At 43.2% G+C, this 14,373-nt stretch overlaps 1 protein-coding gene across 14 annotated transcripts in view; it reads right to left on the reverse strand.

Annotated features, from left to right (window-relative positions):
- The window catches only part of ANKRD44 (ankyrin repeat domain 44), a 139,911-nt gene that overhangs the window by 105,469 nt on the left and 20,069 nt on the right, over positions 1-14,373 (reverse strand). The window contains exon 1 of one of the 14 annotated variants that reach the window (XM_062619679.1): positions 2,824-3,009. The exons of the other annotated variants lie outside the window; for them this stretch is intronic. The gene's annotated coding sequence lies outside the window, so the exon portion shown is untranslated. Of the gene's footprint in view, positions 1-2,823; positions 3,010-14,373 lie in introns of those variants that run through there. 14 annotated transcript variants of the gene reach the window in all.

Consider the following 14,373-nt stretch of genomic DNA (forward strand, 5'->3'; position numbering starts at 1 on the left):
TCATGAAGGAAGCAAAAATAAAGCGCTCTTTGATACTATCACAGCCTACATGGAGATGCTATTTAACAGTAAGAAGCTGTCTGGAGAAAGACCAATTAATTTTCTTTAAAGCAAATCCCAAAGTCTTCTATGAGCTCTTCACATAAATCTATAAACTTCACACAAATAAATGTGAACAGTTTCACATTTTCCAAGATAAAATCTGGGGGGAAAACCTCTAAAGTTTGAAAACCCTTGAATTCCTGTGCTAAACAATAAGCATTAGCCACTGGTTTCAGTTAAACCTAGCAAAACATATTTTAAGCAAATGCATCTTTGTAGCCTTTGCAGATCAATATACTTGGGTTTGCATTTTGGTCTTTCCCTTCTCCCAACCCACTTATGAGCTTTATATCCCAGGAGCCATTTCAAGACTGTAAAAAGGTCTTTTGTTGCTTTGCAATGTGTTCTAACACAAACGGAAACATTTCAATCTAATAACAAATAATGTGTTAAGATATAACTATGTTCATTAAAAATCTCCGTAAAGCTTGAGCTTTCCCATAGCAGAACCTCATGCTATGGAAAGTTTCCATCAGTTCCTGTTCTGAACACCGTCCACAGACTGTCTTGATGACATCTAAAACACTCCTATCCCTACGGAGGACCTGACAGACAACTGCATGTCACCAACAGGATTGGCACCACGAGCTGAACTGTGAGATTGTTATTCATTATATGGCAGGGCCAAAAATCTTTCTGCATTTCACCAAGATGTTGCCACAAGAAGAGACAGCACCCAATTCCCCTGCAATAATGGAGTGTTACCTAATGGGATAAATATTTGAACTGGGGATTGCAAACACACTGCTAGGTTCGTTTTTTCCTCCTGCTTTCACTATAGCTGACACTGGCTGAGCAGAACACATGCACATTTATGCTCAGCATTGCCTCCATCCCTGAACAGCTTCAGCATGAGAAGCAATGCCAACCAGTACATGCGTGGTGACAAGCTGGCAGGCCTGCTCATGTCCGACCATATTACAATTGAATGGCCCAGAGAACACCAAAGGTGGTGGTCTGGGTTTCAGCTCTCACAAATGATGCCAATAAATACAGGAATACAAAACAAAGGCCAGAAGACATTCCCTTCCAGGAGGCAGAGGGAAAACAAACAATGGCACAAGTTTTTGGGGGGTTGGTTTTATCCCTTGCTTTCTGAAACAAACACCTCCCCATAGCTTTCTTTCTTCATCTCTACTGCTTAGGCAGCTTCATTTAGTTGATCACTGGGAACTAGGCTTCATTCAGCACCTTAAAATCTGCTCACTCAGATTGCTCCTTCAGGCATTGGCAAAGTTTTTACCTAATAAGCACTTGCCTGTTAAGCTGAAGATAGAATTACGAATCTAACGCCTTGCTGGTTGAACAGGTTTTCATTAATATCTGGAAGAAAGGCTTAGCATTTTTGTCTGTGTCCATGCAGCCTATGGCCAGCTCCGCCCAGAGGGCAGGAGAGGGATGCCCACAGCCCTGGCATCCGCAGAGACCAGGTCCAGCCATGAGTGACCTCCACACCACAGAAAGAGAGAATCAATACCACAGCCTGGGGAGAACTGGTGGCACATTTACCAGGGCAGCAAGGTGAGGAGGTTTTACCTGATGAAAGGATAACACCATTGCAACTTTAACAGCCGTTTACTTACCCCTGAGTTTTTACTTGTTAGCAATTTAAAGACAAATGAGAATCAAGCCTGACACAAAAGGGAGAAGAGAGCGAAGAAAGGGACATTCACCATCCTGGAGATGCTCAGGTTCTGTTTGCAGCAAAAAAAAAAGCTTAGTTCTGGTGAAAGAAAACACTAGAGGAGTTACCTGAACTTCTGTGTGCATCCATCCCAACACAGCAGAGGACTCTCAAAAATTCAGTAGGCAATGCAAGTCTACAAATTGCACATGCACTTTGAAGCAAGCACCAAGTTTACAATGCAGACAGAAAACATCCTCAAAGCCTCAAATGAAAGGCCTGAGTTTTTCAGAGTTAAAGGAAAGTATACATGCATAAAGAAGTCAATTTTCATTCTGGAAGACATGCCTTTTCCTTTTTGTAACTAAAAAAGGAGCAATATTTCTTCAAATATTACAAATGCTCACATAAGCCCTGTAAAACCAGGCTCACAACAACAACATTAATGGAGCTGGCTGGCATTTTTACAAGAATGGGCAGAACTTGTTTGTCATTTTCTTGTATTTAAGCCAAATAGCTGTAAGGCTGGCACAGGAGGCAGCATCTAAGTTTAAGATATAAGTAAAACTGTATCAAAGTAGTAACAACAAAGTAGCCTCAAGAATTATAATATCAGGTAATCATCACTAAGAAGATTAAATGTAAAATTTGGAGTTTGATTATTTATTATGTTGGGGTTTTTTTAATTATTATTATTATTTATTTCAACTTTGGCCAACTATTTTTAAGGCATCTGAAACTAACCGAGGCTACTGAATGTTGCTTAGGCTTCACTGTCAGCTGAATTCACACAGGAAAGAAACAATGAGGTACCTGTCTCTTAGCAAGTATGTTAACCTTTAACACCCACAGTATGACCCTCCTCCTCGTAAGAGGGGGTACGGAGGAAGAAAGCCTTTCCAAACTGGACCAGGCTTCTGAAGAGAAACAACACGCCAAAGCATGAAGGAACCACACAAATCCATACGCTACCTAGTCCCTCTGACATGCTTTCCATGTCTGCTGTGCGGCTCTTGGCTCACCAGACGGATCCTCTGCCCACATGGAGCCAATTAGAGTTTCTTAGTCACAAAGAAATTATGCCAAGCAGAGTTTACCCTGTAACTTTCTGCTGGGATGGGCCATTCATCTCCTCTTTCAACATGGACAGGGGCAGACAGCTCTGAAAATTGCCAGCAATTACTGGGAGCCTTTCACGGTGCTTCTTCAGGTCAAGAAATCTGTTGTGTCTAGAAGTCAAAACTCTGTAAGTAACACATGCAGTACTTTAGACACACACATGTGTATTCTATATACACACATATGTACTATATATACCACAAACGTATTTTGAAAAAGATCCACAAAGCTGGATTTCAGGTCTTAATCCAACTCAAACAATTGGGGCACATGAGAAAACCCTTCTGGATGGGGAGATCATCCTCTATCTGTGTTCTTTCAGCATCCTTGCAATTTCCTCACAGTTTCAGAAGCTGACCACAACTAGGAGTGGGACAACACATCAGAAGTGGATCCAAGTCCATCAGATGCTTCTTACGCTCTTTCACCCATGAGGGTTTTGCAGGGAGGAGCAGGGGCAGTTTGCTAGGAGCAGGCTGTTTGGGGTATCTTCTGCCAAGTCTCTTCTGGGACTTCATGTTACACAAAAGGGGTAAGGATGACTGAAGAGAGAGTGAGCTATAACACAAAGTATAAGCATTCTAATGTCCCAAGTGATAGACAAAGGCAACTGAACCAGAAATCAAGCAAACTGCTATGTTTATCATATATATGCCACTGTTATATGGCTCTATTAAAACAAGAGCTCCCCAGTATCCAAATTTGATCAGTTAACAGGTGATATACATTTCAGCTGCATATCATATACTTCTGATCTTTAAACTGCATTAGAAAGACAGCTGCAGTCAACTACTCCTAATAAATACATTACTGCAAAATAAATATACCCTTTTTGTGTGTAAATATATTACTGTTTTACAACAAGTACCTAAAATAACAGTTAGATTTTGCTCTACCATAACATCTTGTAGTGGATTTAGGGATACCATCATTCTGTATGGCTATTGAATCACAACAGAGCAAGGATAGTATAGTACAGTACAGTATAGAGTATTCAAAGGGAAATGATATATGAGTTTCACTACATCACTGGCACAACATACCATGACCATGCCAGAAAAACTGGCTCTGGCTGATTCAGAGTGCAGCAGCACTGTTGTTAACCAGCAGGAAGGAGCAGCTCTGCAGGTCCTTTAGGCACTTGGGCTCTTTTCTTGCTCACAAGCAGCCAGTTTTGTACCAGACACACTGTGCCCTCGCTGGCGACAGGGCAAGAGCCAGACTGCTCCTTAGGGCTGCATTCCCCTGAAAGCAGGCTCAGGTTTTATATGCCTTTTTAAAAATGTGAAAGCTCCGTGCCCTCCATTCCTTCTGCAGACACCCAGGGCCAGACTCTCCTGAGGCTGATGCAGGGAAGTCCAAACACTACCAAAATCCATTGCATTTCCATAAATCTCCCACAAAGGGTTTATTTCTGAGAACAGTAGCTAAGCCATGGCAGAAGCCAGGCACCATGCGAGGTCACTGAAACACAACTTCTGCTAGTGTATGACCCCAGAAACCCAAAAGCACTTCATAGAATCACAGACTGGTTTGGGTTGGAAGGGACCTTAAAGATCATCCTGTTCCAACCCCCTGCCACAGGCAGGGACACCTTCCACTAGGATCAGGTTGCTCCAAGCCCCATCCAACCTGGCCTTGAGCACTGCCAGGGATGGGGCAGCCACAGCTCCTTTGGGTAACTTGTGCCAGCACCTCACCAGCCTCACAGGGAAGAATACCAAATATTATTAAAACAAGCATAGCAGAGTAGCTAACTCATTTTTATATCCTGTGCCATTTAAACCTAAGGCTATTGGCAAAGTCCAAATCACCAGATCAGAAAAATTACAGAGGATACAGTGCTTTTAACATCTATGCACCTGCTGAACTTCAATGACAAGTCAAGTCTTGTTTATGTATAAAGATTTAGCAGCCTGGGATGACTAACATGAATGAATACATTCACTGGGAAGTACACAGGAGAGAAAGGGGAACAGTGCTATTTTGTCTGTGACAGCTTTAATAACCACCTTGGCACAGTGCACTCGGAAAAGCAGCAACAGAAATGTAAACCACCTGGTTTGGCTGGATGCCTGCATTGCAGGGCACTTGACCCCAGGACTTCCTGAGCTCCCTGCTACACTGGATCTCCAGCAACAGCCCAGATGAGTAAGGACCAAAGAGCACTGACATCCAGCAGCAGGGTTACAAACGACTTCCTCCACTGAGACATCTCCTGCTGTAATTAGAGGGAAGCGAGCAGCATGGGCAGGGAGAGCTGCTGGTGCTATAGGACAGGGTACCAGCATTGTGTTCAGCACCAGCTACACCAGATCCATCCCACTCCTCTGCCTTCCCCCTCAAGTAAGCCAAGAAGTCTCTTTAGCACCAGGTCAGGCAAAGGAAAAACCTTTATGAAGAAGTGGAGCAAAACAAGATCATCTCTTTGAGCCTTCTGGTTTATCGACAGGCTTCTTGCTCATCCTTCGAAACAGAAACTAGTCGGGCTTCCAGTCACAAGGGCCAGGCAGCTTAACAACAGCAAACAAGCAATGTAAAACCAAACAAACAGCTCTGATGGCTGCAGCAGACGCTGGTCAGCAGCCACCACCTCTCCCTGTCATGACTCAATACATCCTTTCTGCGCCATCACATCTGGCTGCTCATGCTGGACTCTTCTCAGGGCAGCAGCCAGCTCCCAAACTGAAAATCACCTGCTTGTACTAACTGTGCTTTTGTTGGGCCCAAAAAGGACCAGAGAGAGAGGTTTGCATAGGAGTGCATAGGGGAAGTACCATATAAAGGAGGTGGCGAGAACAACACATGGTTTTCCTCATGACTTAACTGCCCAGGCCCAAAATAAAAGAGAAACAGTGAGGTACAAGGACTGGAACCACTAGTGCCGCGGCCCAGGGAAACCAGGGGCCATGCAGGCATGCACACCAGACCCAAGCCAGGCATAGAAGGGCCAGTCTCTCAAGAAGCAACTGTCCCCAGGTAAGAGTGAGCTGTAAACATGCAAACTGATGTAGAAAACTAAACTAAGTTTGTAGCTACAACTCAGCCTAAATTTCTCTCTAAAAAGCTACTGGAAGTTGGCTGGGGATTGGTTTGTTGTTGTCATTGTTGGGTTTTGTATTGTTTTTTTCACTCTGTTCTCTCTGGAAATGAACCTACAAGCACTCTTCAGTATAAACAACCACTGGGCAGTATCACTGTTACTTAATGAGACTTAATATATCTGGATAAGAGACTTAGAAAGATGGTATCTCCCTTACTTCTGTAGAGCTCACCAGGTAATTCAGAGTCACAGTCAGTAACTTGCATCATTTCCCATACTAAAGAGAGAACAGCATTTTGCCAAATTTATTTGGGGAAAAAGAGGCGGAAGCAGCTTTAAGTGTATAAACTCTTAGGCCGTAGCATGGAACAGATTGACCTCCCAGACCTTCAACTATGTGACTAACCCTGACGAGTTCAGAACTGGATTTCTTCCAGTTTTTCTTGTGAAACCTGTGATTCATCTCCCAGGTTGTTAAAATCCTTTTTTTCTGTACAGTGACCTAACCAGAGCTCTGCATTTCTCTACAAATCTAGCCTGTTTTGTTCAAACAAGATCTTGACATATAATTGAAGCTCTAAGGGTGGGTGCAGCCAATTTGTTTTGATAATGTTTCCTGTTTATAACAATCCTAAATTTCATTGCATAGGGGAATGAGATCATCAGTAAGGCATGGAAGGAGGGAAGTAGGATGTTTACAGCACCCAATTCATTTTACCTGAGCTTACAGACTTCATCACTTTGCAAACTACAGGTTGGGCAGAGAAGAGATTCAGAGCAGCCCTGCGGAGAAGGACTTGGGGGTGTTGGTTGATGAGAAAATGAACATGGGCTGGCAGTGTGCGCTTGCAGCCCAGAAAACCAACCGTATCCTGGGCTGCATCAAAAGGAGCGTGACCAGCAGGTCGAAGGAGGTGATCCTGCCCCTCTACTCTGCTCTTGTGAGACCTCACCTGGAGTATTGTGTGCAGTTCTGGTGTCCTCAACATAAAAAGGACATGGAACTGTTGGAACAAGTCCAGAGAAGGGCCACAAGGATGATCAGGGGACTGGAGCACCTCCCGTATGAAGATAGGCTGAGGAAGTTGGGGCTGTTCATCCTGGAGAAGAGAAGGCTTCGTGGAGACCTCATAGCAGCCTTCCAGTATCTGAAGGGGGCCTATAGGGATGCTGGGGAGGGACTCTTCATTAGAGACTGTAGTGATAGGACAAGGGGTAACTGGTTAAAACTTAAACAGGGGAAGTTTAGATTGGATATAAGAAGGAAATTCTTTCCTGTTAGGGTGGTGAGGCACTGGAATGGGTTGCCCAGGGAGGTTGTGAATGCTCCATCCCTGGCAGTGTTCAAGACCGGGTTGGACGAGGCCTTGGGTGATATGATTTAGCGTAAGGTGTCCCAGCCCACGGCAGGGGGGTTGGAACTAGATGATCTTAAGGTCCTTTCCAACCCTAACTATTCTATGATTCTATGAAACCTTGAATAATTCAATCCACTGGTGCATACAGAAAATATACAAGGTGCAATGATCAGGAGACCTACGAGCTGTCTCCACCAAAGAAGTCATCACCGTTGGAACCAGATGATGTTAAGGTCCTTTCCAACCCTACCCATTCTATGATTCAGTGATTTTCCAAACCCCCTATCATAAGCATCCTCTTACAATGCTACAGAACATGCTATGGAACAAGGGGAAAAGAAAAAGCTCACAGGTTTCAGGTGATAAAATGCACAATCTGAACACATCTGAAATTTGTTATGAACTAAAGAAGTAGTTTCCAGCATTTATCTCAGCAGAAAACAATTAGACTATTTGAAAGCTATGCTACATCATCGCAATTCTTGAACATTGTCTGAAACCTAGACTGACTTCCAGCCTCCATACAGATGACAGAGATCAGCTCCTACATGGCAAGATCAACCACAGGTCAAAAGCAGGATCTCACAACACTTAAGAACAGGGAAGAGAGAAGGATACAACAAAAAAGCTCAACACTTGAACCTGGAGCATTCATGAATTTCTCTGAATCAGTATTTTCCACATAAAAAGTCTCGATTCATGCAGCTTAGTTTGAGACTCCCATCTAACCGACAGAAGAGGAGACAGCAGGAGACAGTAAAAGTGGTTTTCAATTCAACTGGAATAACAAGGCAGGGGAGAAGCAGTGTGTCTTGCCCCCTTTTACCAACTACATGTTAAATCCAGGCCACTGCTTCTACTGCCAGACATTAGCCCACAGTATATTATTCAGTTCTTTCATTATTAATGAGACACAGCAAATTAAATCACTGTCTACCTCTGACTAATATGGATTTTAAATTACCAGACACAGAAAGTGCCCCTCAGTGTGATCTTGCTGGAGCAGTGACCAGCATTTTAACACAAACACTGCTCCACTGCCTTATCTTTGGGCCCTGACTGCTGCCCACGTGGTTTGTTTGCCTTTGTATGGAAAATTTCCAAAACCTACCCACATAAGCTCTCTTGTGAGAAAGCACAGAAGTCAGCCCCGTGCCATGAACACAGCCCCTCTCTGCCCTCTCAGAACTGGGAGTTTACTTTGAGCTAATGGCATCTTTGAGAATAAGCTTTTGTAGCTCTTTTCATGAATAATTATGTCAGTGAACAGACCAGTGTGTTCCAGTCCATGAGCTTCTTGGACGGCAGGCAGGAACATCCCACTGACTAGGAATAATGTGATGCTTCTTCAGAAAAGAGGGAAGGGAGAACTGGTGGCAGTGGGTAGGGAAGCAGGGCCCCAGCCCACTCCTCAGCAGCAGTTTAGTGATGAACACGTTCCACCAAGTCAGTGTAAGACTTCCCACTGAGTTTCTGCTGGGATGTAAAGAAAGCAGCAAAACCTTTCCATTGCAATGGGCTGGGGAAGAAACAGAGGTTACACCAACAGGCACAGAAACAAGAACCAGTGAGACAGGCCAGATAAGAGCTGATTTAAGACACAGTAATATTGTCTTCCAACTCAGAAATACAATGCAACCTTCGAAAGAAGGCAAGCTTAAACTTCTGTACATACTTTGATAAGTGACAACTTGCTCACACTATTGTTCTCTGTAGAAAAATTCCAGCCTCTTTTTCTGTTGTCTTTTGTTGTACTAGTCCTGGCATTACTCCAGCTGTATTTTGACACAGTTTAGTGTCATATTAAAAGCTGCACTTTGAAAACAGCTTTCAAAAGCTTTCCATTCCCAGCAGAAGCACAACACATTACACTTCTGTATGTCACACACTGGACCTGTTTGGAGAAAGTTTACTCCCAGCTTAATAATATATTTCATGGAGGTGCATGTGCTGCTTGTAATACACCTCATTCTTAAAGATAACATTAGTCATTACAGCAAGTACTCATGTTTATGTGCTTTATCTTCATTTTAAACAGAGTGCTATTAAAAGTAAAGTTGTTATTATTGGTCAGTATATACACAAACTGGAGGGAGAAAGCCTCCAGTTCTTTTAAAACTACCTTGCTGATACATCTAAGTGCATACCTACATGAATTTTCACTGTCTCTGCTAAACCCTGGGCTTCTCTTTCTTCAGTACAGGGTATCAGCATCACACAGCACACAGATATTTGTATCTCCTGAATATCATGACAGATAAACATGCAATTAACTGTATTTAAAAACATATAATTATTGGTTTTCTTTTACAAAGCAACCTGCTTTTATTTTTAAAGGCAATTATGTATTTATTAAGCACACAAAAGAGCTGGGTCCTCCAGCTTAAAGAAGCAGGACAAAACAGCTGCATTTTTCCAAAGCCTTCAAGAGGTTTCAATAGAATTGCAGCTCTAGGCAAGCAATGAGCTGTAGAGGACGGGCCTAAACCACCACTGATCCAAACACCAAAAGCTTTGGGATGTTCCAGAATCTCCCTTAATCCCATCTCTGCCATGTCAGGCTGTGAAGGTTCATCCACCGAGTCTTCCCTTGTGTCTAATGACTCCAGGACTCCTTTTCATTTCCCAATGCACAGTAATTTCCAAGCTGAGCCTCAGTTCTCAGCCATACCCCCATACAGTAGCTTTGTCTGCTGCCATCACAAAAAGTGAAGCTGTGACTTGCAAAGCAGGATGACATCAGAGAAGGGTTCAAGAATTAGACCCTTCTTTTCTTGCACCTCCTCTCCCCTATCTTCATCTGGCATTGCCTTCACTGCAGTTTGTGTATACAAGAATCTAGGAGCCCTAGGTCAGCTGCCCAAACTACAAATACACCATCACAAACACATACACCCATATTATAATGCTGTAAAGCCTACACAAAAATCAGTTCTCAGGCCCAAAGACAGATTTTGTGATTCAGTCTCCTTCCTCACAGTGTAATCTTATCCCCTCTTCTCTTGATCTACCCAGACTGAATTAGTCAGTACCTGTCCATCTAGAAAAACAGGCAGTTGTCACACTTCATCAAGGGAGGTTATTTGTATATCTAGGCAACTAGGCCAGAATGCCATGCAGCATGTCAAGTTAACACATAACTAAGGTCATTTCCAGCTGAACAAATGCAACCTAAATCCTCCAGCATATTGCATTACCAAAGTCTGTCACAGAAAATCAGATAATGCAAATACATTAGGAATAGTCACGTAGATCTGATTTCATGGACCACTGATCCTTGGACACTAGAAATGATGGTGGATAAAACTATGCATATGAAATTGTCTGTCACAATGCAGACTAGTGCCATGACAGAACGTTGTTACCATTAACTGCAGCAAATGGATGTATAGTTTACATGTAATTGAAGACAGCAGATATCCATTTAAACTTACAGTTAATATGATGAACAAAGGACACGCAGAAATTGTATTTTTACTAATTAAAAATCCAGTAAAACACTTTTTAGTGTCTAAAATAATACGGTTAACAAATGACTCCTTGACAGCTACATCATGTTCTCCCCTTTCTCATAATGTTAAGACATCAATAACTTCAGCTTCACATAACTGGAGCTGAATCTTGAAGGTACAAGTTTTGTTGGTGGGAAAAGAAATCCCTCAACTTAGTCATTAATAACAAAGTAACTAAAGCTTATTATCATATACAAAAACCAACATTTCCTAGCTTTTAACCAGGTGCCCAGAAGGGAAAGGACAGTGTGTATCAGTTCCAGTCCTGTCTTCTTTAACCTCAGGAACGACTGGAATTTGTTTGTGACAACTGTCAATATACCAGTACCAGAACAAAGTTATTCACAGGAATCTAAAGGGATATAAATTATTATATACATGGTCAGCTGCAAAAAGACAACTGTGCAACAGCTGAAAACACCACTGAAGAGATTCGGGGAGAAAGTCAGGAATGGTGTATAAAGAAAATCCGAAGCAACTATTCCGAAACTATCAGCATCACCATCCCTACAAAAGATTAGACCAAAAAGTAGACTTGACACACACAACATTTACTGAATTAACACCCTTTTCTCATGTCCTCCCAAGTGCCATCACCCAATGCATCTGACACCTTAGGAACACAATAAATACAGCAAAGCTCAATTTTAAAGCAAGACATGTCAAACAGAATTTCTGAGCCCAAGCCATCCAATACACCTCCGTGATTTTCCTTTCTATTCCATTCCTTCCAGCAACATCCCCAAAACCACTCCGGTTGCAGACTGTTCCAGCAGCCGCAAGAAAGACAAACTCAGCCGCAAGTGAAAGATCATGTTCAGACTGTATTTTCTCCTTCTGGCAAGAGAAAAAGCTGGTGTAATGGCCCAGCAGGAGACATCTGGCACAGAGATGAGGACATCTTGATTACAGCCATGGCAGCACGCTGGAAATACCTGGCGCACAGGCAGCAAAATGCCTGTGGCTTGGGAAGAAGAGATACCTCATCAGTACATGAGCATGGGGTATCTCTGCCTCTGGCCGAGAGCCACACAGCAGGTGCCAGGCACTTCTGAGAGGAAAGGGATCTCCAAAGGGTCCCACAACACAGGGTGCACCACAGTGGGGCTGCAGGTGAGGCTGGTGGCCAGTGTCACAACCAGGACATGGGCTCACAGTACTTGGCCATCCCACATCCAGCACCACTTACAGGTGGAGGCCAAGCACAACCACCATGACCAAAGCACTTGACAAACACACAAGAAGAGCCAGCTGAAAAGCAGACCAACACCTTATGTGCCACTACAGTACTGTTCTCTACCCAACTCGTTTCTCTGTCTTCTCAGCATTATCCACTAAGCAAAAGTCTTACTGATGCCTATCCCAAAAGGCACCCTGGTGTTTTCAGGCGGTGAAGTCTGAAAGCCCACCCTCTGTCAAACCTTCACTGACCTCTCACATGGCCAGCTAACAGCATCAGGCTGCTTCCTCCAGCACACACTGTTAACATAGGCAAATTATGAAGGTTAAGTTAAAAGCAAGATTAAGATTTGTCTGTGCTGTCACCATGCAGGCTCAAGGGCTGAACAGTCAGTTTCAGTAATTCCAATATTAACACCTAAATTAAGGACAAAAGCTAGAAATTAGGGATGATCTTCCAAAATTCTAAATACAATCTGGGAATTCCTATTCCCTTAGTCTCAATTACACCTCTGGATTAATAGTTTAGTCCAAAAGCTGTGGCAGGTGCTTCACAAGCACTGCAACTCCTGCCTGAGGAGCTCATGCCAACAGACATGGAAGAAGCACATAGAAGACTGCCTCTTGAGCATTCACAGTGCCAGGAGGCAATATCCAGGGGGAAAACACTAGTGACAAGACATCCATAAATTTTAGTGGAACCAAGCTTTTATGTCTGCACATCTAAAAGGTAGTTTCTGAATGGTAATAATATTTACCAGTATTGCTGTGGACCACTAATGTAAATCAGAAAGCTGTGCTGAGGGAGGGGGGTGTGTTCATTAGGGTATCTGTTAAGAAGTTAACTGTAAAAAGTGATAATCAAAGAAATAGTTTGACAGAGAAGGCAGATTTCTATTTATCCCAAAGGCGAACAACTGTACTTTACGACAGGACTAAGGAGCTGCTGTCTCTACTAGCAGAAGACAAACACATTTCTTCTGCTAGCCTGAACCTGCACACACCATATAAACATATTGTAGTTACAAAGCATATGCAGGGAATTTATACCAGACCTGCAAAACAGATGTTCCCACAAGCTACAGCCAACCCTCCCAATGGCTCCTTTGTCCTGTTGTACCATCTTCACCTTGAAAGGTGAAGTGGGAATGAAAGTCAAGCAGGAATGAATGCCTGAAGATGAATATTCCCCCAAATTTGTTAGGGCCTGTGCATCCTCTCATAGTGTGCCAGGCTGGCTGGTCTCAGAAATCCCAGGCCAGTGCCAGAACAGTACATGTTAAGGCACAAATTATTCAGTAGAGTGATTTAGGTGCTCATGAACAGTACAGGACGCAGCACTGCTGCTTAGGTGGACAGAGCCTGGGGACAGGGGCTGGCAGGAAGGGACTCGTGCTGCTCTGCGAGTTGCAGCTTGGCATATATTCTTTGCTGGCTGATAAACTCACAATCAAGCTTGTATTTCACATACAAGCACTCAAATGCTGCAAGAGATACTGTGTAAACCAAAACCCTGTCACCCTTTTCACACCATCTTCAGGGAGAAAATGATTGTGGTTTAAAGGGAGAGTGAAGACATGCATGACAAACAAATCAGACAGGACCGATAAAGGTGACATTACAAGGCTGTCAGGCATCTTGCTAAAGCAGCCCAAGTACTGAGGAGAGCAATCAGTGGGTTATTGGGTGTAACACGATGATGTGCTGCCACATCCTTGCTCTATGGAGCCTCAAAAAGAAGAGGCTAGAGACTGGGGGTTGGGGTGAGAAGGGTTTTTGGTGTTTTTTTCCTTAAAGGAAGACTTTGTAAGGCTAGGCTACAGGACACTTATTTTGGTGTCATGAACTTCACTTCTTTGGCTATGCTGAAGCATCACTCAGTTTTGGGACCTCCTTGGGCAGCCAGTGCTTGGGCCAGCAGAAGGAACTGATGGTCACTGCCCCAGTTCCTTGTAATCAGGGAGCAGTGGCCCTGGCTGGCTTCGGGCAGCCAGTTTGACATCCTTACTGCACTGTTCACATAAAACCCTGCCATGCCATAACAAACCCCACAGACCTACTGCTATTTTAGTCCTAATTTTTTAATTACAGTATTCAGGGATTTCATTTTTAATTTGTATCTGTCTACTGAACACATTCCTGGACATTCAATAACACTTCTTACCTTTTAAGAGATAGGATACGATTTTATTGCTGCTTTAAGCATGAAGCTACATGGAGCTGCTCACCAGAAAAAAATATTTTTAATACAAAAGTCAGTGTTTTAGAAGCCCAACTGCAGCTACAAAAGTAGGTGCTTGCTAATACCATGACAGATTGTTTCAAACACATATTTTAGCAGCAGAAAGTTTGAAACCAGACAGAATCCAAAATATAAGGCACAGTATTTTATGGCACTATCACAGAGAATCACCTTCGAAGAAGAATTTTTCACTC

This window comes from Pezoporus occidentalis, unplaced genomic scaffold, assembly GCF_034315485.1.
Source record: "Pezoporus occidentalis ecotype Australia unplaced genomic scaffold, CSIRO_AGI_Poc_V1 ctg213, whole genome shotgun sequence".
Classification (NCBI taxonomy): domain Eukaryota; kingdom Metazoa; phylum Chordata; class Aves; order Psittaciformes; family Psittacidae; genus Pezoporus; species Pezoporus occidentalis.